Here is a 21,299-nt window from a genome sequence, read left to right on the forward strand (position 1 = left end):
ATGTTTTCAGTCATAATTCCATGGGGCAGATCAGATGGGATTGCTGCTGCTGGGTCTTTATTTTGTCTGATGGCCCTGTAGCCAGAAGATTAGTGCTCTCAATATTGGGCATGTAGTATGGCAGAACTGTGGGAGAAAGGGCAGATTCTTCTGAAACATTAGCTCCTTCTAAGGAGACTTGCATCTGATTCTCTCAGGATATGAGTCTTGGGAGTCAGGGACTTTTAGAAGCTGCACTAACCCTGTTTTTGGGGGTGTTTTTTAGATTGCATTTTTGTGACTTGCACACAGAAAAATGCAGAGAGAAACCTGCTCACTTATAATAATGATAGAGGTATTTGTTAGCCCCTTACTTATGTGCCAAGCGCTGATCTAAGCACTGGTGCAGACACAGATGTTCAGGTTAGATACTCATGGGGTACAGAGTCTAAGCAGGAGGAAGAACAGGTAACAGAAAAGGAAACTGAACCAATCAATCCATGGTATTTCTTGAGCACTTATGATGTGCAGAACATTGTATTAAGTCCTTAGAAGGGTGCAATGCAACAGAATTAAGCATGAGAAGTTAAGTGACTTGCACAAGGTCACACAGTAGCCAAGTGGTGGAGTTGGGATTAGAAGCCAGGTTCCTGGTTTTCCGGACCTGTGCTCTTTCCACTAAACCAGGCTGTTTCTTAATAATAAACTTAATCTGAAAGCACTTAGGCAGTTTCAGAATCTGTTTTATTGTAAAGTACCATAGAAACAGATACAGAGTGTCCAGTGAAGAGAAAAATTTCTCAATAAGAATATTTAAGATTGCAGGTAAATGGGACAAGATTAAAGGCCCCTAGTCAGAAATATATCTCATAGGGAGAACAAACAATATTTGCAAAATTCAAGCTAAAATCAATAATCCATTTCAATCCCATGGTTTGTTTGGAAGATGAAGCTGTATCTATGACACAAATCCAGAAAATGTTTCTGTCTCTCTCCTGCAATTCTTTCATTTCTTCTTCTGAGCTAAAAGGAGTCTATAGTCAGAGACTCTCTTCAGTGACCAGTTTGACCTCTTAAAAGATGTAGCTGAAGATGTTACATAGGCCAAAAAAACATACCCTAAAGCCCTCTTAACCCCACCCAGTACAATTACAGAATAAAACATTTACTAAGACATATGAACATCAACCCAGCTGGTGTTAAATGGCTTACCTTGTTAAAATGTGGTTAGAGAAGCCAAATTGAAACTGGAGATTATTTTGAAAAAAAGCAATCCAGAAGTTTTCTTTAATGCTTTAATGAGAGGGATCTTGTGTTCTAGGCAAGCTGACTCTGACTGCTCTACCAGTTTAGTCTCAAGTGATAGGAAGACAAAAGAGTGGGAAAAAAATCATTTCCATTTAAGTCAGACTGCAAATTGAATGCCAGTTTGCCATGTTGTGCACCTGGCCTGACTGAGCTGTTCCAGGAGCTGGCCTGGATCTCTGACTCCAGTCACAGAGCCAATTTCTTAGCTCCAGGAAGCTGGAGACCAGAATTAAGGGTGCTTTATTCACCTCTGCCACCTGTCTGCTGTGTGACCTTGGGCAAATCATATAACTTCTCTGGCCTCAGTTACCTCATCGGTAAAAATGGGGATTAAAAAATATGAGCCCCACGTGGGACAATCTGATTACCCTGTATCTACCCCAGTGCTTAGAACAGTGGTCAGCACATAGTAAGCGCTTAACAAATACCATAATTTTATTATATTAATAAATACCCTTACTACTACCACTACTGACTGGGGAATGGTGCCTCTTTTTCCAGGCAATTTAGTAGTACCTCTGGGAGGATCTGAAAGTAGAGAGGATGCTGCAGGACCAGAAAGGACAGGACCAGCCTGTATAGGAAAGGACAGTATAGGACCAGACAGGACAGGAGGAAGGGAATCTAGAGCAGAAGGGATAGAAAGTCATGAGCTGAGGGATAAGAAGTAGGAGACAAATAGAAAAAATTAGGATGCTGTGTCCAAATACTCGTTTATACATGCATTTTAGGTTTTGGACTTCAGTATTTATTAAATATTAGTCCTTAAAGATTAACTTATGAAAAATTTGGGACCTCTACATCCTAATATCCTATTTCTAATTGAGGATGATTCAGGGGAAGCAATTTCATGAAAACTGACATTTGTCAAAAGCATCATCATCATCACTATCCTCCTCCTCAGGATTTGAGTGTTTACATGTGCAGAACACTACATTGGACCCTTGGACCCTTGAAGATATAAGTATATTCATTAGTGAATAGAAAAGGTTTATAGGAAATAAACATCTCTTTGAGGGAAGAGAAATTGTCTAGGGGAAAGAGCATGGGCCTTGGATTGAGAAGGCATTAGAGAATTAATGTCACTTACTGAGTGCTATGTGCAGAGTGCTTAGTTCAGAACTCTGCACATAGCACTCAGTAAGTGACATTAATTGATTCTCTGTGCCCTGGTTTCATCTGTAAAATGGGGATTCATTCATTCAATCATATTTATTGAGCACATATTGTGTGCAGAGCACTCTATTGAGCACTTGAATGTTCTAAGCGCTGTACTGTACTAAGTCAATGAATGTTCTCCTTCATATTAGACTGTGAGCCCCATTTGGGATAGGAAATGTATCTAATTAGTATCTAATTGATACTATCTATTGAATGAGTGCTTTACATAATGATTTGTAAGTGTTTAACAAACATCTCAATGATTATTTTATTATATTCTTCTCTACCAAATACATAATGCATAAATACAGTGTTTTGCACATAAGTGCTTAACAAACACTATTATTAATAGTATTATTTCCAGATTACACTTTGACTCAAAATATGTTTGGGTTTCTCCTTTTCCCTTCCCTCAAATATTGTCTGTCTATGAATAAATACCAAAAAAATCAAATGAACAAGAAAAAAACTGGAGAGAATGTTAAGTAAATAACAGAGAAAGAACTGACATACTTTAATGGCTTTCTAAAATTGCAGGCAAAATTATAATTATAATGAAGTGTCTCTAATTTCAAATGCCATGTTTAGACCGCTAGGCCATGCTAAAATGCTGCAAAATATATTTCAGATGTCCCAGTTTGCAAGATGGTATAATGAGGACACAAATGGAAAAAAAATAAAAGGTCTTGACACACTTAGATTTAAAGACAAAAAAAGAACCTAATCACAGAGCAAGAACTTTAAAGAAGCAGAATCCAAGTTATTCCATTCCATCTGGTCTTTGCCATTCATCCAGGATATTAGCCATGTGGAGTATCAAGACACATACATCCCTTTATGACTAAAAAGGAGAAGCAGTCCCTCAAAGGAGTTCTATGAAACTTGATTCTCTTTTCATATTTAATCAGTGCAACCATCCACTGGTTTTCATTGAGATTGACTGACCCTCAGTAGAATGTACTGGCAAGCCCATTCACAATAGTTTTATATAGAGAAAAAGTCATGATTTTTGTTTTTGTTTTTAACTGCAGCTTTGGGGAGAGACAGAAGAGGCTGAGGATGGCACTCCTGTTATAGAAAAGGGATGAGGTTTGGGCAAAACTTTGAGCTTCTCCCTATAAACCAGTTGATGTGGTGATGTCTGGAGTCCTCAGACAATTATGGAAACAAGACTAGTGATGCCTACTTTTTCATGGACTGTGACATCTATAGGACTAAGCCAGAATTTCCTACTAATTTCAGTAGTTCAGTGTACAATGATAGGGAAAACACAGACAAAGCTACAGATAGAATCCTCTAGGACAAACAACTCTCTCAGTGTCATGGTAATTGTCTCTATCAATTCAGTGTAGAGTGCTCAGCCACTCTCCTTACCCCTGACCACCGGGGTCTGTCATGTGGCAGAGAGGCTATGCCTCCTCTGCTGATCCACCACGACTCCCTTCAGCCCCTTTTTCTCCAGAGAGGAGGGTGGAGAAGCTGCAGCAACTGAAGAAGCTGATGACTGAAGTCACCAATGACCTTTTTCTCATCAACTCCAGTGACTTCCATTCCATCTGAATCTTTCTCGACCTCTCAGCTGCCTTTGATACTGTGAACTAGACCCTTCACCTGGAAACGTTATCCAACCTTGGCTCTCCTGACATCATCCTCAACTGGTTCTCTTTCTATTTCTCTCTGGATGCTCATTCTCCATCTCTTTTGGGGACTCTTCCTGTACCTCCCATTCCCTTACTGCGGGAGTTCCTCAAGGTTTAGTTCTGTGTCCCCTTCTATGCTTCATCTACACTCACTCCCTTGGAGAAGTTTCCTGCAGTGGCTTCAACTACTACCTCTATGTGGGTGTCCCAAACCTACATCTCCAATTCTGATCCCTCTCCTTCCCTAAAGTTCTTTTTTTATTTCTTCCTGCCTTCAGGACAGGTTTACTTGGATGTCCTGTCAACATCTCAAACTAAACATGTTCAACACAGAACTCATATTCCCACCCAAACCCTGTCATTCGCCTAACTTTTCCATCACTGTAGGCAGCACCACCACCTTCTCTTTACTGCGAGCCTGTAACCTTGACATCATCCATGACTCATCTCTCACATTCAACCCACATATTCAATTTGTCACCAAATCCTGTCAATTCAACTCTCACAGCATTACTAAAATCCACCCTTATCCCTCCATCAGAACTGTTAACCCATTAATCCAAACACTTATCCTATCCCACCTCATGACATCAGCCTCCTTACTGACTTCCTCCCTCTTGTCTCTTCCCACTTCGGTCCATGCTTCATTCTGCTGCCAAGATCATTTTTCTACAAAACTGCCCAGATTATTTTTCTACAAAACCATTCAGTCCATGATTCCCCACTCCTCAAGAACTTCCACAGGGTTACCCATCCACTCCATATCAAAAAGAAACTCTTTACTATAGGCTTTAAAGCACTCAATCACCTTGTCCCCTCCTAACTTTCTTTCCTAATTTCCCACTACAACCCAGCCCTCACACTTCACTCTTCTAACATCAACCCACTCACTGTACCTTGATCTTGTCTATCTTCTGCTGACCCCTCACTCACATCCTGCCTTATTAAAAGCTTGTATCGTCCCCAAGAGGCCTTCTCCAACTAAACCCTCATTTCCTCTTTTCCCACCTCTTTCTGCATCACCTCTGCACTTGGACTTGTAGCCTTTATTCATCTTTCCCTCAGTTCCAGAGGACTTATGTTCATATCCATATTATATGTATTTCTGTTAATATCTATCTCCCCTCTAGGCTATAATCTTGATGTGGCTGGGAAGGTGTCTAGCAACTCTATTGTACTGTATTCTCTCAAGTGCTTAGTACAGCGTTCTGACACAGCAAGCACTTAAAAATTACTATTGATGTTGATGATGATGATAATGGCATAATGGTCAATATTTGGCATGGGGTTTTACAGCTTGGTTGATGTTGCTAGGACTCCAGTCATGCCTCCCCTGCCTTGTCTCATTTATAACAACATCAAACTAATAATCCATACCAGTGGGGAGGAAAGTGTTTGGAGAACAGCAGTATAGAATTGTTAGAAAACACTTGCCTTGACTCTGCAAAGTCTCTACATAACAGGCATATTTCTTGAAAAGCTTTCAACCTGAATGTATACATTTGTACCCAATTATCCCAGTCAAAACTCAACCAACCATCTCCTCCTTTCTCCCACCACTATTCCTGCACAAATATTGTGCCTTTAAGGATTCTCGATTGAGAGGCCCATGGTATTAGTCCAACTTTAGCACGTATTCCAGGATGCCTGAATCAGCAAGTCCACTGGATTGTAGAGAATTTCCTGGACTAGCTTTTGGATCTCATATTTATGTCCTGGCCTGCAGCCAATACCTTTGATGGAGGGCTTTTTATTTGGGGGTCTTTTCTTCCTCTCTGTCTCTCTGTGTCTCACTTTTGGCACTTGCATTAATCAATCAATGGTATTAACTAACTGCTTACTGTATTTAGAACACTGTACTAAGCAGCTGGGACAGTATGATACAATTGTTAAATATGACCCCTGTCCGGAAGGAATCTACTACAGATTAGAGATGGAGAAGTCCTTTTTTGTCCACATCATGTAGCTAACACCTTAAAGCTTAACTTCATGTATTCCTACCACTCTCCTTGTGCAAACAAAAAAAAAAGTCAGCTGGCTGAAACTTTGGAGAGTGGAGAGGGGACAAAAGTGAGGAGAGAGGGGAAAAGGGAGACGAGGGATGGGAAAGGGAGAAGACAAAGTCTAGCTGGCCCCTTGCCCAAACCCCACCACTTACCCCAGAATGCCCACTCACCATTCCAATTAAAGGAATTTTTGGATCTATGGCTTTCAGCCTTGTTGTGCCTCAGGTTTTCAGCTCTTTAATTCTTGAGTCCTGGACACCCCTATGATACCTAGAGGCATAGAGCCATTCCAGAGGAGTCTGACTGAAGTTGGGCTAGAAGTAAGGCTGAAACAAGTGCTATCAGCAATATAGCCCATAACAGTATTAAGACTCAACTCCCTGTTCTGCTTCCTCGTCTCAGTGTGATTTAAAGTTGAATACTGGGTGATAATGGAGACCTGGGCATCACAAACAGCTGCTGCTCCAATAGTGAGTCTCTCCTGAGAAAGGTGGCAGTCTCTTTCCAGTGGAAAATAAGAGAGAAGGGCAGAGAGAGCCTACTTCCCTTTTGCAGCTCCCAAGGGAACTACTGTATTTCACAGATGAGAGAAATGAGTTACGGAGTTTCTAACTAATCATAATTACAGAGCCAAGATAAATGGCTGAGATGAAAAAACACTAAGCTTATGAAACTAGTGCCTGTGTTCAACCTCTCCCCTACCCAATTCCTTTTCCTCTCACTTAATTTATTACCCAACACCTCTTCCCCCTTCTATTCATCTTTCCAGATGTGTTTAGCACACCAACCACCTCTGGGAGCTGACCTGCTCACCTCCTCTCTTGAATGCATGAGCCTGTATGGGTTCTTGTCTTCCTGTGCCTGCATGATTATCTCATACATTATAGAAAGGTTGCTATTTACATATCTTGAACTTTCCCGGACAATTTGTCAAGTAAAAGGATCAAATTGAAAAAGAAATTATTAAGCATGAGCCTATAATAAATTAGGGTTGTTTGTGCCCTTTCTGTCATGACAAGGCTAATTATCAGTTGTTTCAACTTTTTAGATAATCGGTTATGAGTGGAAAGCTAACGAGAAATATGTTCTCTTGCAAACTTTTGTCAAGGACTTGGAAACATCTTTTTGTTAAAAGAATATTAAATTTTTAAACACAACCCTCTTGGTAAAAGAAACAAGAACTAGTTATACTTAAGGAGTGCAGGTGGCGAAGATTCTTCATATTATCCCAGGGAGTTTATTCGTTTAAGAATATTGCAGTGGGAGTGACTCAGCAGGCAGTAATTTGAATTATTAATATGCATGCATTATTAAGTGAAAACACTTTTCTGAAGAGAGATAGTTACTCAGTGATCAGCTATGTTCCATGGTTTTGCTACAATGAGATTTCTATATTACAGAAAAAAAACAAAAACCCATAATCAAAGCATGATTGGAAAACTGCCGAATGCATTTTCCAAACATTGAAACCAGATTTTAAAATCTCCTTAAAATGAACAGGGGAAGTAGGGAGAGAAGAAAAAAAAGAGAGGGAGGGAAGAAAGGAGATATAGATGAAGGAAGGAAGGGGCAGAGGAACAGGTGGAGAGCAAGAGAGGGTGGGAGAGAGTTTTCCACAATTAATTTACAAAATCCTATTGCATCAACTCAACACTACCCTTAGAACTGGTATTATAGTCCATGAGCATTTATGTTCCTATATATACTTTTATTTGTATATTTGATCTGTATATTTCATCTTGATACATGTGTATACTTCCAATTTTATCCTTACTATTCCTGCTCACACTATATATGAATACTTTTTGTCAATCTGTCTCCTTTCATTAGCGTGTCAGATCCTTGAGGGCAGGGAATATACATTTTGATTCTGTTGTGTTTTCCAAAGATCTTTGCAATTAAATACTAATTTTAGCTTATAAAATTCTTAGTATGTGCTAAACATGGGGTTTGTTTCCAGATTATGAAACATCTATGGTACATTTTCCACATGGGATTCCTCATAATCTATCATCCCTATTTTACGTTTAGTAAACAAGAGATCCAGAAAAGTGAAATGACTAACTCAAGATCACTAAGCAGTCCAGTGGCTAAACTGGGACTAAAACACTTTAACTTCTATGTTCTTTCCACTATAATGATGCTTTGTGCTTTTGTGTTTTGAAATATCATCAGTGATGATGATGAGAGAGGGATTGCAATGGGAAGAGAGAGAGAGACATGGAATGCAAGAGAGTGAATGTGTAGTACTTATTTTTCTTGGCTGCTTTAGGGAATAAATCTTGGTAGAGAAAATTTAGTTAGGTTTGTGGCAGGGGGAAAAGTCAAAATCAAAGTGCATCAGAATGAAGGTGGAGTGGAAGCACTTTTAAGTTTTAAGATCTTGGGCTGGTCACTTCACTTTTCTGGAACTCGATTTCCTCAACTGTAAAATGGGGATAAGATAGATTGTGAGCCCCATGTGGGGCAGTATTGTGTCTTATTTCATGCCCTGGTACCTACTCCACTGCTTAAAGACTGGGTGTTTTTATGGGATGGGAGGGTAGGCTGACAAGACACGGTCTTTAATACCACGGTGGCAGCAAGAGCTTCTTTGGACCATCCTGCAGCCAAGGAGGACAAGGGGTATTCCACAGATCTCCAAGACATTGGTTGCATTCTTCTAGATGGGAAAACTACCATAACAGGGGATTGAGCGGCCTTCTCCATGATATTCTTCAGCTGATATTGGGAGTGCAGCATGGCCTAGTGGAGAAAGTATGGGCCTGGGAGTTCTCTCATCTGCAAAATGGGGACTTAATACCTATCCTCCCTCCTACTTAAACTGAGACCTCCATGTGGGACCTGATTATGTTGTATCTAATCCAGCACTTAGAACAGTGCTTGTCAAATAGTAAGCACTTAACAAATACCACAATTATTATTATCATCACGATTGGTATTTTTATTCCCCAGCCTGGAGCAGCCTCAGGTTCTTCCAGGACACACCCAGAGCCACGTCAGGTCCCGGGAGTAGCCAACAACACTGTTGATGGTTAAGTTGCCTGGCTGCCTGATATACTGCACTCTGGGCCCCGGACCACAGACTCATTTTGGGGCTGGGCTGGGGACAAGTCCATTCCTTGGCACACAACATCTCCTGGGATTTTTGCCCTGCTCCAGAAGGGTCACCTCAGCACCAAACACAATAAAAGACATCTGCTCTATAATCATTCAAGCCAGAATTGACACATCAGCATTTACTGCTTTTCTGGGTCTAGTTCTGGACTATTCTGGCCTTTATGTGACAACAGTTTGAGGGGTATGGAGTCAGTTTCATACTTGATTGTTTATTAATGACAATGCCCTGAAGGGATAATCTTTGCGTGCTTATGATGTGATAAAGATTGTTTAAGCAAGATAGCCTTTTGAATCACCCTTTTATTGGTGATACATTTCTGTTCAATTTTGCAAAGAAACGTAAATTAACCCTATATAGGTTAACTACACCTGAGGCAAATCCTGACCTATATATACTTCTACAAGTGCAGTTTGGAAGACACACTTTTCACAGTTTGGCATTATAATTAATTTGTCAGCACAAGTTTGGACCAAATCATTGAAAAATGAAAAACAGCTTTTATGTATTTTGAGCTTTGTTGGTATGTTTCACTGTTGTATGGAGTAGCTGACAGTTATAATTTTAGTTTCAATGACAGGTGCTTAGTATTATTATTATTCAATAGTATTTTATTGAGCGCTTACTATGTGCAGAGCACTGTACTAAGCGCTTGGAATGAACAAGTCGGCAACAGATAGAGACAGTCCCTGCCGTTTGACGGGCTTACAGTCTAATCGGGGGATTAGACTGTATACAGTGCTCTACCTACAGTAAGCACTCAGTAAATACCACTGATTGACTGATTTAGAGGGTGACTGTCCACTGTGTCACAAGGCACAGGAGGGAACTTTTACTATTATGCTAGCAGAAGAAGAAAGCCCACATCTAGCAAAGCAGCCAGATAGAAATTTGGTTGAGGCTAATCTTCCCTTATTCAGGGTCACAGTCCCTAATACAAGGAAAAATTAAATAAGCTTATTACCTGAAAATATATTAGGTAAAAGTATTATTTGAAAGTTTAAGGTAATAAAACACAAAACCTGTCTCTAAAGCAGTGACTTGATAGAAATTAAATGAGCATCAGTGAATGAATAGGGTTAAACATTAAAGAATCTAATCATTGGCTGATATGTAGAATGCTAATGATAGTAATTATCATGAATATGAATTGGATTTGTGTGCATAATTTTCTATCACAACTTCCTATTAGAATAGAGTCTCAAAATGAAGTCCAATTTTCATTTTTCATTAAAGTCTCTTTTATATTGCTATTTTAGTACATAGGGTGGAAAATAAGCCTTTGTCTGGTTTAATGTCATACAGTAGATATTTTAGAATCCATTCCATTAGTGCAAGCTTCATTTTTCATGAAGTGAGATAAAAATACCTTTGGCAGTTCTTAAATCAAATGTTCCACAGAAGGACAGGCAACAGATAGATCTTCTGACCCATTCGTGTTCACCTCAGCCAAGCCTGGACAATTATTTTGGCTCATTCTACCTAGGAAGTTCTCATTGGCCAAGAGGATTGAAAATATTAACTGGAGAGTCCAGTACTCAGAATTTCATCAAGCCAAAAATGGTATTGCATTGCCAAGAAAATAGTAGTTAGTTCTGCTAAAATTGTGCACACGTGACCATCAATGTGACATCATAATGGAGTCAGAAGAATCCGAATTTTTGGCAGGTTAATTTAGCTATTTGGAAATGATCATTCATAAAGAATAGTTCATAATTCAGAGAACAAACTGATTCATGTTTGAAAAAGGCAATGGAAGACAAAAAAGATAGGCTGTGTCTTTGTGTAATTCCGTTTTAGCAAGAGGTCATGGGTTCAAATTCTGACTCTGCCACTTGTCAGCTGTGTGACTTTGGGCAAGTCACTTCACTTCTCTGGGCCTCAGTTCCCTCATCTCTAAAATAGGGAGTAAAACTGTGAGCCCCACGTGGGACAACTTGATCACCTTGTATCCCCCAGTGCATAGAACAGTGTTTTGCACCTAGTAAGCACCTAAGAAATACAACCATTTATTTATTTATGATCAGCCATGCCAATTTTGGTGGAAGCATTCTTGAAATTTTAAGGTTTTCCCCATAGACTGATTTTGGTTTTCAAAGAGATATGTATCATAAAAATACAAAATTTTCTGGTGATTGGGACCCTTAAAAAAACAAAAACTGCCTGAGATGCGGGAGCATCTTGCTGAGTTTGTGGGAAAAGGGACAAGCATGCACATCTTAGTCAAGAGGAGGGAGATGGGTACTCATATCTGCATTTCAAACTTCCCCAGATCAGAAATCCCACTCTGTCCCCAACTCCCTAGCCTGTCTTCTTTCCCACAACTTGTCTCCCTGCAGAACGTTTCTCTCCCCATAAAAGACCTCTAATCTCTAGACATCCTTCAAGGATCCCAGGCCATCTTTCCCCTTTTAGACTTTCTAACTAGCCTCCCCTCTCTTGATGAGAAAATCCATGTTGTCAAGTGCACCTTCTCTGTTGAACTCAACTCCCTTACCTTCTTGTCCCTCTGTTGATGTCACACACCAACCCCAAGCCCTGGATTACCTCCAGAGTCCACTTTGTACAATCCTGCTCTCGCACTCGTGACAAGTTTGACAGAAATCCAGGCACCAAGTCGACTTTGGCCACTTATAATTTATTTTTACTTACTTTATAACTCTGCAATCCCTCCTGCCTAGCAAAATTCCTTCCCTCTCCATCATCTACTACTTTGCCTACTGTCCCGCCAATTATTTTAGACCTTTAACTTCCTCCTCAAACAACCAGTGTCCCACTTTCTTTTCTTTCTTCCCTCTGATGAACTTGCCAACTATTTTGTGGACAATATTGAAACCATCAGATGTGAGATCCCCAAATTCTTCCCACCTCTTTCCCAAGCAATTCATCCCCTCTCACATCCTTATCTGCAGTTTTACAATAAAGTTCCTGAGGGCACACAAAATGACCCTCTTCATCTGCCCTTCTGATCCCATCTCCTCTCAGTTCCCCAAGACACTTGCACCCACACTTCTTCCCTCTCTGATAGCCAATTCCAATGCTTACTCTCTGATGGCTCCTTGCCCACTGCCTTCAAACACTCACACATCTCTGTCTAAAAAAAAAAAAAAATCCTTCTTTGGACCACACCTACCAGAAATAACCCTTCTCTCTCTCTTTCTATTACCTGTCCAAATTGGTCAAATAGGCAATATACACTCACTGTTTCCATTCTGTCTCTTCAAATTCCCTTTTAAAATCTGATTTCCATTCCCATCACTTCATCGAAGACCACTTTCAGCAAAGTAACTAATTACTTCCTTCTTCCTAAATCTAATTGAATCTACTCTGTCTCAATCTTCTTCAAACTCCATTCTGTGAACAATCCCTTCTCTTATTTATTTTTTAATGGTGTTTGTTAAGCACTTACTATGTGTCAAAAATTGTTCTAAGAGTTAGGGTAGCACTAAGTGCTAGATACAAGTTAATCAGGTCAGAAACCATCCCTGACCCAAATGGGCTCACGGTCTATGAAAGAGGGAGAACAGGTATTGAATCCTCATTTTATAATTGAGGAAATGAGGTACTTTTCCCAAGATGACACAGCTGGTACGTGGTTTAGGTGGGATTAGAACTCAGGTTTTCTGACTCCCAGATTGAGCCTCTTCCCACCAGGCTGTACTGCATCTCTTGGAAACACTACCTAACCGTTTTTCTTCTGACAGTCTTCTCTTAGTTCTCCTTTTATTTCTCTGGCTGATCCTTCTAAGCCCTTTTTCCTGGCTCTTTTTCTGCCTCTCACCCTTTAAATGTGGATGTCCCTTAAGGCTGTATGCTCAGTCCCCATCTCTTTTCACTCACTCCCTTATGTAGTTCATTTGCTCCAATTGCTTCAACACCATCTCTATGTAATTGCCTCCCAAATCTACCCTCAACCTTTACCTCTCTCCTCTAAAATCCCACATTTTTTCCTGCTTCCAGAACATAATACTACTGCTAATAATAATTGTGGTATTTGTTAAGCATTTACTATGTTCCAAGTACTATACTAAGCACCAGATGAGATACAAGCAAATCGGGTCCCTGACGCAGGTGATTCACAGTTTCAATCCCCATTTTACACATGAGGTAATGGAGGCACAGAGAAATGAAGAGACTTGCCAAAGGTCACAGAACTGACATGTAGTGGAGCCAGGATTAGAATTCATGACCTTCTGACTCCCAAACACATTCTCTATCCACTACATCACCCTGCTTCTATATATCTCTCCATGGATCTTCAGCTGGAACTCCAAGCAAATATGTGCAAAATCACACTCCTTATCTTCCCTCAAAAATGTTTTCTTCCACCTAAATTCCTCATCTTGGTCAACAATGTTATTATCATCTTTGCTTTGCAAGCCCATAACCTTGATATTTTCCTGGACTCCACTGTTTCTTTCAACCCACAAATTTAGTCTGTCATTCTTCCTCCATATTTACAGGATCCATTCCTTCTACCTATTCAAAATGGTCACCAGGGTATTTTAGACACTTGTACTGTCCAGGCTTAGAGAAGCAGTGTGGCTTAATGGAAAGAGCCCGGGCTTGGGAGTCAGAGGTTGTGGGTTCTAATCCCAGTCCTGCCACTTATCAGCTGTGTTACTTTGGGCAAGCCACTTAACTTCTCTGTGCCTCAATTACTTCATCTGTAAAATGGAGATTAAGACTGTGAACCTCACATAGGACAACCTAATTACCTTATATCTACCCCAGAGCTTAGAACAGTCCTTGGCACATATTAAGGGCTTAACAAATACCACCATCATCATCATCATCAGGATTGAGTACCACATCAGTTGCCTCACCAATCTCCCTGCTTCCAGTCTCTCCAGTCTTTGAATCTGCTTCAAGGACATGTAATTTTTAATATGCTTCCCGATCCTGAAAATTCTCCAGTGACCCACACCTCTCTGCATCAAGCAAAACCTCCTAACAGTTGACTTTAAATCACACGGTCAACTGTCTTATTAAGTATCCCCTGCTTTGTCCCACTACTACCCGGCTACAGTCTTCATTCCTCTCAAACTAACCTACTCATTCTTGTATCTCCTACTACTGCCTTCTTCCTCATGCCCTCCTCTATGCCTGGAACTCCTTCCCCCTTCTTATAATATTAATAACAATAGTAATAATAATATTTTCTAAATGCTTACTTAGTTTCTAACACTGTACTAAAATCTGGGGAAGATATAAGATAATCAGGTCAGACGCAGTACAGATCCCACAAGGGGCAGTCTAAGAAGGAGGAAGAACAGATCTTATATCCCCATTTTACATATGAGGAAACTGACTCCCAGAGAAGTTAAATGACTTGTCCATGGTCACACAGCAGGCAAGTGGCAGAGATGGAATTAGATTCCAGGTCCTCAAACTCCCAGATCCGTTCTCTTTCCACTAGGCCATGCTGTTTCTCATCCAACAGACCACAGCTCTCCCCTTCTTTAAATCTGTTCTAAAATCCTATATACTCCAAGAGACCTTCTCTGATTAATATCTAGTCTTGCCTCCCTATATCCCTTGACTGCCACTTCAGTCCTTCCAAGCCACTTGAATACTTTGGTTCTCACAAATCCTATAAAGTGTGTCTACATTACTTTATTGCATTCTCTTATCTCTAATGGATTTAGCTGTCTGTTTCTGCCTTTAGATTGTGAGTTCCTTAAGAACAGGGCACATATACACTAATAATTTGGTACTCTAAGTGTTCTGCACACAGCAGACACTCAATTAATGCTATTCACTGAATAATTAGAAGTGATGAGGACAGATGAAAAAAAATGAAGTGTTGGGAAAAAGAGAATGGAAAGGGGTGCATTGTTGAAAACTTTACAGATTATGCAAATTGTATGCACTAGTATTTACTGAGTGCTTCTAATGATGGAGCACTGTACTAAGTGCTTGGGAGAGTACAATACAATAATAAACAGACACGTTCCCTGCACATAACGAGCTTACAGTTTAGAGAGGGGGAGACAGATATTAATATAGATAAATGAATTACAGATTTGTACATAAATGCTATGGGACTGGGACGAAGGAAGAACAAAGGGAGCAAGTCAGGGTGACGCAGACAGGAGTGGGAGAAGAGGAAAGGGGGGCTTAGTCAGGGAAGGTTTCTTGGAGGAGATGTGCCTTCAATAAGTCTTTGAATTGGGGGAGGGTAATAGTCTGTCAGATTTGAGGAGGGAGGGTGTTCCAGGCCACAGGATGGAAGTGAGTGAGGAGTCAGCAGCAAGATAGGCTAGATTGAGGCACAGTGAAAAGCTTAGCATTAGAGGAGTGAAGTGTGTGGGCTGGGTTGTAGTAGGAGAGTAGTGAGGTGAGGTAGGAGGGGGCAAGGTGATTGAGTGCTCTGAAGACAAGAGAAGCAGCATGGCTCAGTGGAAAGAGCCCGGGCTTTGGAGTCAGAGGTCATGGGTTCGACTCCCAGTTCTGCCACTTGTCAGCTGTGTGACTGTGGGCAAGTCACTTAACTTCTCTGCACCTCAGTTACCTCATCTGTAAAATGGGGATTAAGGCGGTGAGCCCCACGTGGAACAACCTGATTCCCCTGTGTCTACCCCAGTACTTAGAACAGTGCTTTGCACATAGTAAGCGCTTAATACCAGCATTATTATTATTAAAGATGAGGAGTTTTCATTTGATGTGGAAGTGATGGACAACTATGGGAGTTTTTTGAGGAGTGGGGTGACATGTCATGAATGTTTTTGTAGAAAAATAATCCGGGAAGCAGAGAGAAATATGGACTGGAGAGTGGGGAGAGACAGGAGGCTAGAAGGACAGCAAGGAGGTTGATGCACTAATCCAGGCGTGATAGGATGAGTGATTGTATTAATATAGTAGCAGTTTCGACGGAGAGGAAAGGGTGGATTTTAGCAGGTGGGACCGACAGGATTTAGTGATGGATTGAATATGTGGGTTAAGTGAGGAGTCAAGGATAGCACCAAGGTTATGGACTTGTGATACAGGAAGGGTGGTAGTGTTGTCTACAGTGATGGGGAGGACAGCAGGGGGAGGATAGGGTTTGATTGGGAAAATAAGGACTTCTGTTTGGACATGTTAAATTTGAGGAGATGGGAGCACAATCAAGAAAAGATGTCTTGAAAGCAGGAGGAAATGTGAGACTGCAGAGAGAGAGAGAGAGAGATGAGGGCTAGAGATGTAGATTTGGTTATAATCTGCATAGAGGTTGTAGCAGAAACTATGGAGTGAATGAGCTCTTCAAGAAAGTGTGTGCAGATGGAGAAGAAAAGGGAACCCAGAACCCTGAGGGACCTTAAGGGATCTCCAGAGGTAGGGGTAGGAGGTAAAGGAGGAGTCCACAAAGGACTTTGAAAAGAATTAGCCAGAGAGATAAGAGAAGAACCAGGAGAGCATAGTATCAGGGCAGCCAAGGTTGGATAATGTTTCCAGGAGAACTGGGAGGTCCACAGTTTGGAAGGCAGCTGAGAGGTCAAGGAGGATTAGGACATGGCCATTGGATATATGGCAAGAAGGAGATCTTTGGTGACATTTCAGAGGGCAGTTTCTGTGGAGTGAAGGGGGTGGAAGCCAGATTGGAAGGGGTCAAGGAGAGATTTGGAAGAGAGGAATTTGAGACAGTGGGTGTAGACAACTCGCTCAAGGAGTTCCAGAGAGGAATGGTAGGAGGAAAATGGGACAATAAGTGAAGGGAGGATTTATTTAAGGATAGAAAAGACAAGGGGAAGTTTGACAGCAGTGAGGAAGCAGCCATTGGAGAATGAACAGTTGAAGATGGCTGTTAAGGAGGGAAGAAGGAAGGGGGAAAGTGTTTTGATAAGGTGCGAAGAAATGGGGTCGGATGTGAAGGTGAAATGAGTGTGGATTTTGAGAGAAAGCAGGAGATGTCCTCTGGAGAAATTGCTGGGAAAGATGGGAGAGTTGAAGAGGGAATGGGAGGAGAAAGGGACTGAGGAGGGGCAGGGGACATTTTAGGGAACTGATGCCTGATAGTGTCAATTTTCTTAATAAAGTAGGTGGCCAGATCACCGAGGGCAAGAGAATGGGGAGGCGAAGGGACAGGTCACCTGAGAAGGAAGTTAAATGTGTGGAACTACTGGCGAAGGTGATGGGCATGGGTGTCAGTGAGGGTGGAGAAATAATTTTGCCAGGCAGAGAAGAGAGCTGATTTAAAGCATGCAAAGATAAACTTGAAATGGAGGGAGTCAGCCTGATATTTAGATTTCTGCCAGCAGCACTCTGCAACTGTGCATATGAACCAAGGAGGTAGACTGTGCAGGGGATCCATGGCTGTGGCTTAGTGGTATGAGACTGATGAAGGGATAGGAGAGGGAGTGAGTTAAGGTCAGTAATAATAACAATAATAATAACAATAATAGTGTCCGTTAAGTACTTTCTGTGAGCCAGGCACTATACTAAGCCCTGTGGTAGATACAAGCAAATGGGTTGGTCACAGTCCCTGTCCCACGTGGGGCTTACAGTCTAAATCCCCATTTTACAGATGAGATAATTCAGGTAAAGAAAAGTTACGTGACTTGCTCAAGGTCACACAGCAGACAAGTGGCAGAGCCAGGATTAGAACTCATGACCTTCTGACTTCCTGGGCCATGACCTAACCACTACACCAGTAGAGGAGGTGGTGTTTAGAGCATTAATTCGGTCATCAAGGGAAGGTAGTTTGGGGATGGTAGCTAAATGGGGTCAAAAGTTTAGAGAAAATTGGATAGAGTCAAAAGATTGGAGATCTCTGTTGGGGAAAAGTACAGATATATAGGGAGGAGGGGTGTGGGTGAGGAGGCAAGTGAGGGGATTGTGGTTGGATAGAGGGATTTTAGAGTTGTTGTGGGTAGAGATTGCACAGTGGCTAGAGATGATAAGATCGAGTGTGTGTCCAAGTTGGTGAATGGGTGAAGTGGGTGGAGGAGGAGGTCAATGGAGCTGAGGAGTGATAGAAAGTGGTCAGCAGAAGGGTCATCAGGAACATCTATATGGATGTTGAAGTCCCCAAGGATCAATGTAGGCATAGAGAAAGAGAGAAGGTATATAAGAAAGCGATCAGAATGGTCCCAGAAGTTGGAGGTGGGACCTGAGGAATCAGGAGTTGGTGGTAGAGGCGGATGATATGGGCTTCAAATGAAGAAAAAGAAAGGGACGGGGGAGAGGGAATGTGAGAAAGTGGCAGTGAGGTGCAAGATGGAAGCCAACACTTTCTCCTTCTCCAGTGTGTCTGGGGAATTGGAGAAGATGAGGCCCCTTCTGGAGAGAGCAGCAGGGGAGGCTGTGTCATCTGGGGAAACCAGGTTTCAGTGGTGGAGAGGAGAAAGAGTGACTGAATCAGGAACAGGTCAAGGAAGAAGAGAGGTTTCCCCATGATGGAGCAGGGGTTCCACAGGCCACCTCTGGCTGAAGCTGTGCGGGGGGAGAGGGCATTGAGGGGAGTAGTAGGGGAGGGAGTGTCCTCAAATTCATCACCTACTCTGAGTTAGTTGCACTGATCTGGAACACACATTTTAGGTCTGTCCTACGACTTCCCCATCTCAAATAACTATGGTAAGCTAGTTCCTTTAGAATTAGGCTTCATTTTGATCAGTTTCTATAGGGCCTCAAAGAGTGTCCAATTTGTATAAGAGATGTTTGGACTGTGAATGGCATCCTAACAGATGAACCAATCCCTAATAGAAAGGGTGCAACTACAACACCTGGGGCTGGAGGATACAGAGGGAAATGTCCTTGGGTGGGCAGGGGGAAGGGTATGGGGGGCATGATCCCTCCTGAGGAGCTGGAACAGAGCTGCTTCAGTTTGCACCCATCCTCGGGTCTGGGGAAGGAAAGTGCTTGTGTCTCTTTCTCCACCCACACAGCTCCTCCTGGAACTTCCCAATACCTCCTCTCTGTTGCCTGGAGGGATGGCAGTCCTACGATCTGGGGGATACAGAGGAAAATTCCTTAGGTAAGCAGATCCCTCCTGAGGGACTGGGCCAGAGTCACTGTTGTTTGCACAAGGCCCCTGGTCTACTCCACCTCCATCCCTCCTGCTCCGGCTGCTGGGGTCACCTCCAGGGAAGAGGTCTCATAGCAGATACCTGCTCCCCAGTTTGTGTCCCACCCCCACATTCCACACACAACCCCCCGAATGAAGAGTATCCCTCACTCCTACCACAGGGATCACCTCTACAGAAAACTCCCACTTTCCTCTTCCCGGCACCACCTCTTGGTCACAAGACAGTTGATCAGGAGAGAAGATAAGCCTCTCATTTATTGGATTATCTTCAAGGATTTCACCTAATTAATATGTCATAGTGCCAAATGCACTAATCCATTGTGGTACCATTCCTTTCTTTTCATAGATTCTTCTCACCTATGTAATCTAGCTACAATATACAATCTACCTGTAATGAGCTAGACTTTCATTTCTGAGCATCAGGAAACCTTCATCATGGCAAATATTATTCTGCCTATTCCTTTTCATTATGATTAAAATTACAGATATACTAAAATACTGATACCAGAATTTCTAGGGTTTCCATGTTTCTGAATTAAGAATTCAAAGATAAACACTAACATACATCTGCCCATAAGCTTTAATAAGTGGTACAGTGTTTTGTACTTCTAAACATTCCTCAGATTTTAAGAAGTGATTCAGAGAGAGGGAAAGAACAGCCTAAGAGAAACATCACAAAAAGATATCAAATGTCATCCAAGCCAGTTCTTTGGTGACTCAAATCACTGCCTCAGGACCACCTTACTGCAGAGAATGATATTGAAATAAAAAATGCTGTGAAGGTCATTTGTAAAAATGGATTAAGACTCAAAGACTAAAAAGGCAGAAAAAGTTTTCCACCAGAGACAGATTTCCAGAATCAGGTTATTACTAGTAATGCTCTGAAATGTTCTAAAAGAGAGATAGCTGTTCCTTGAGTTTTAACGTTTCTTTCAAAAAATCAAACTGTCCCTTGACTTCCATTTCAATCCCAGCAACTTGCATATTAGAATTCCTTTGACTCCAGAAGGACCTCTAGTGCATAACTAAGGGCAGAATTTTGTCCTTAAATGTTGGTTAGTTTCTAATTGCTGCTTCAAGAGACCAGCCTTCCAATTGAGAACCTGAGTGGAAGAAACAAGTTAATTCATAAATGCTCTGGGAGCAGAAATTTTGGTAGCATTAATCAAGTCACATTTTGGATTATGTTCTTTGCTAGTCTTCTGCCATCTTAATGCCAATATTTCTGCTTAGAGTTTGGTGGAGGATTGTAAAACTTGTCAATTGTATCTGTTAAGCATTTACTGTATGCAGAGCACTTTAGTAAGTGTTGGGAGAGTTTTGTTTAGTCTTATAACATTGAGTCTTCTTCGACTCATAGCGACACCATGGACACATCTCTCCTAGACTCCCCCACCTCCATCTCCAATCGTTCTGATAGTGTTTCCATAGAGTTTTCTTGGTAAAAATGTGGAAGTGATTTACCATTGCCTCCTTTCACACAGTAAATTTGAGTCTTCACGCTTGATTCTCTCCCATGCCGCTGCTGCCCAGGACAAGTGAGTTTTGACTTGTAGCAGATTGCCTTCCACTGGCTAGTCACTGCCCAAGCTAGGAATGGAATGGATACGCCTCTGCCTGAGTCTCCCTCCTATAGTCGAGACAGTGTGACCCTGAGAGGGGACTTGGGAGAGTACAATATAGCAATAAACAGACACATTCTCTGCCCATAATGAGCATAAAGTCTAGAGAATAAACTGATGTCCAGAGAAGTGAAGTGACTTGCCCAAGGCCCCACAACAGGCAAGTGGCAGAGCGAGATTAGAACCCAGGTCCTCTGACTCCCCCCTCTCTAGATCGCACCTGGAGAGTATCCAATACTCTACTAGCCTCGGCTAGGGGAGTGAGAGTCAAGCAGAGGCCTACCCATTCCATTCTTAGCTTGGGCAGTGGCTATCCAGTGGAAGGCAATCTGTTACAAATCAAAACCCACTGGTGCTGGGTAGCAGTGGCATGGGAGGGAATCAAGGGTGAAGACTCAAGTTTACTATGTGGAAGGAGGTAGTGGTAAACCATTTCTGTATTTTTACCAAGAAAACTCTATG

The 21,299-nt window shown here is 41.8% G+C and overlaps 1 protein-coding gene and 1 non-coding gene across 3 annotated transcripts in view; one reads left to right on the forward strand and one right to left on the reverse strand.

Moving 5' to 3' along the window:
* The window catches only part of PRKG1 (protein kinase cGMP-dependent 1), a 1,170,280-nt gene that overhangs the window by 140,930 nt on the left and 1,008,051 nt on the right, over window positions 1–21,299 (reverse strand). The gene's annotated exons all lie outside the window — the stretch shown is intronic.
* LOC114810994 lies at window positions 21,040–21,177 on the forward strand. Its single transcript, XR_003758679.1, has one exon. It is a non-coding gene; the product is annotated as a small nucleolar RNA SNORA7 (small nucleolar RNA).

The sequence above is a fragment of the Ornithorhynchus anatinus genome, chromosome 3 (genome assembly GCF_004115215.2).
Source record: "Ornithorhynchus anatinus isolate Pmale09 chromosome 3, mOrnAna1.pri.v4, whole genome shotgun sequence".
Lineage (NCBI taxonomy): Eukaryota > Metazoa > Chordata > Mammalia > Monotremata > Ornithorhynchidae > Ornithorhynchus > Ornithorhynchus anatinus.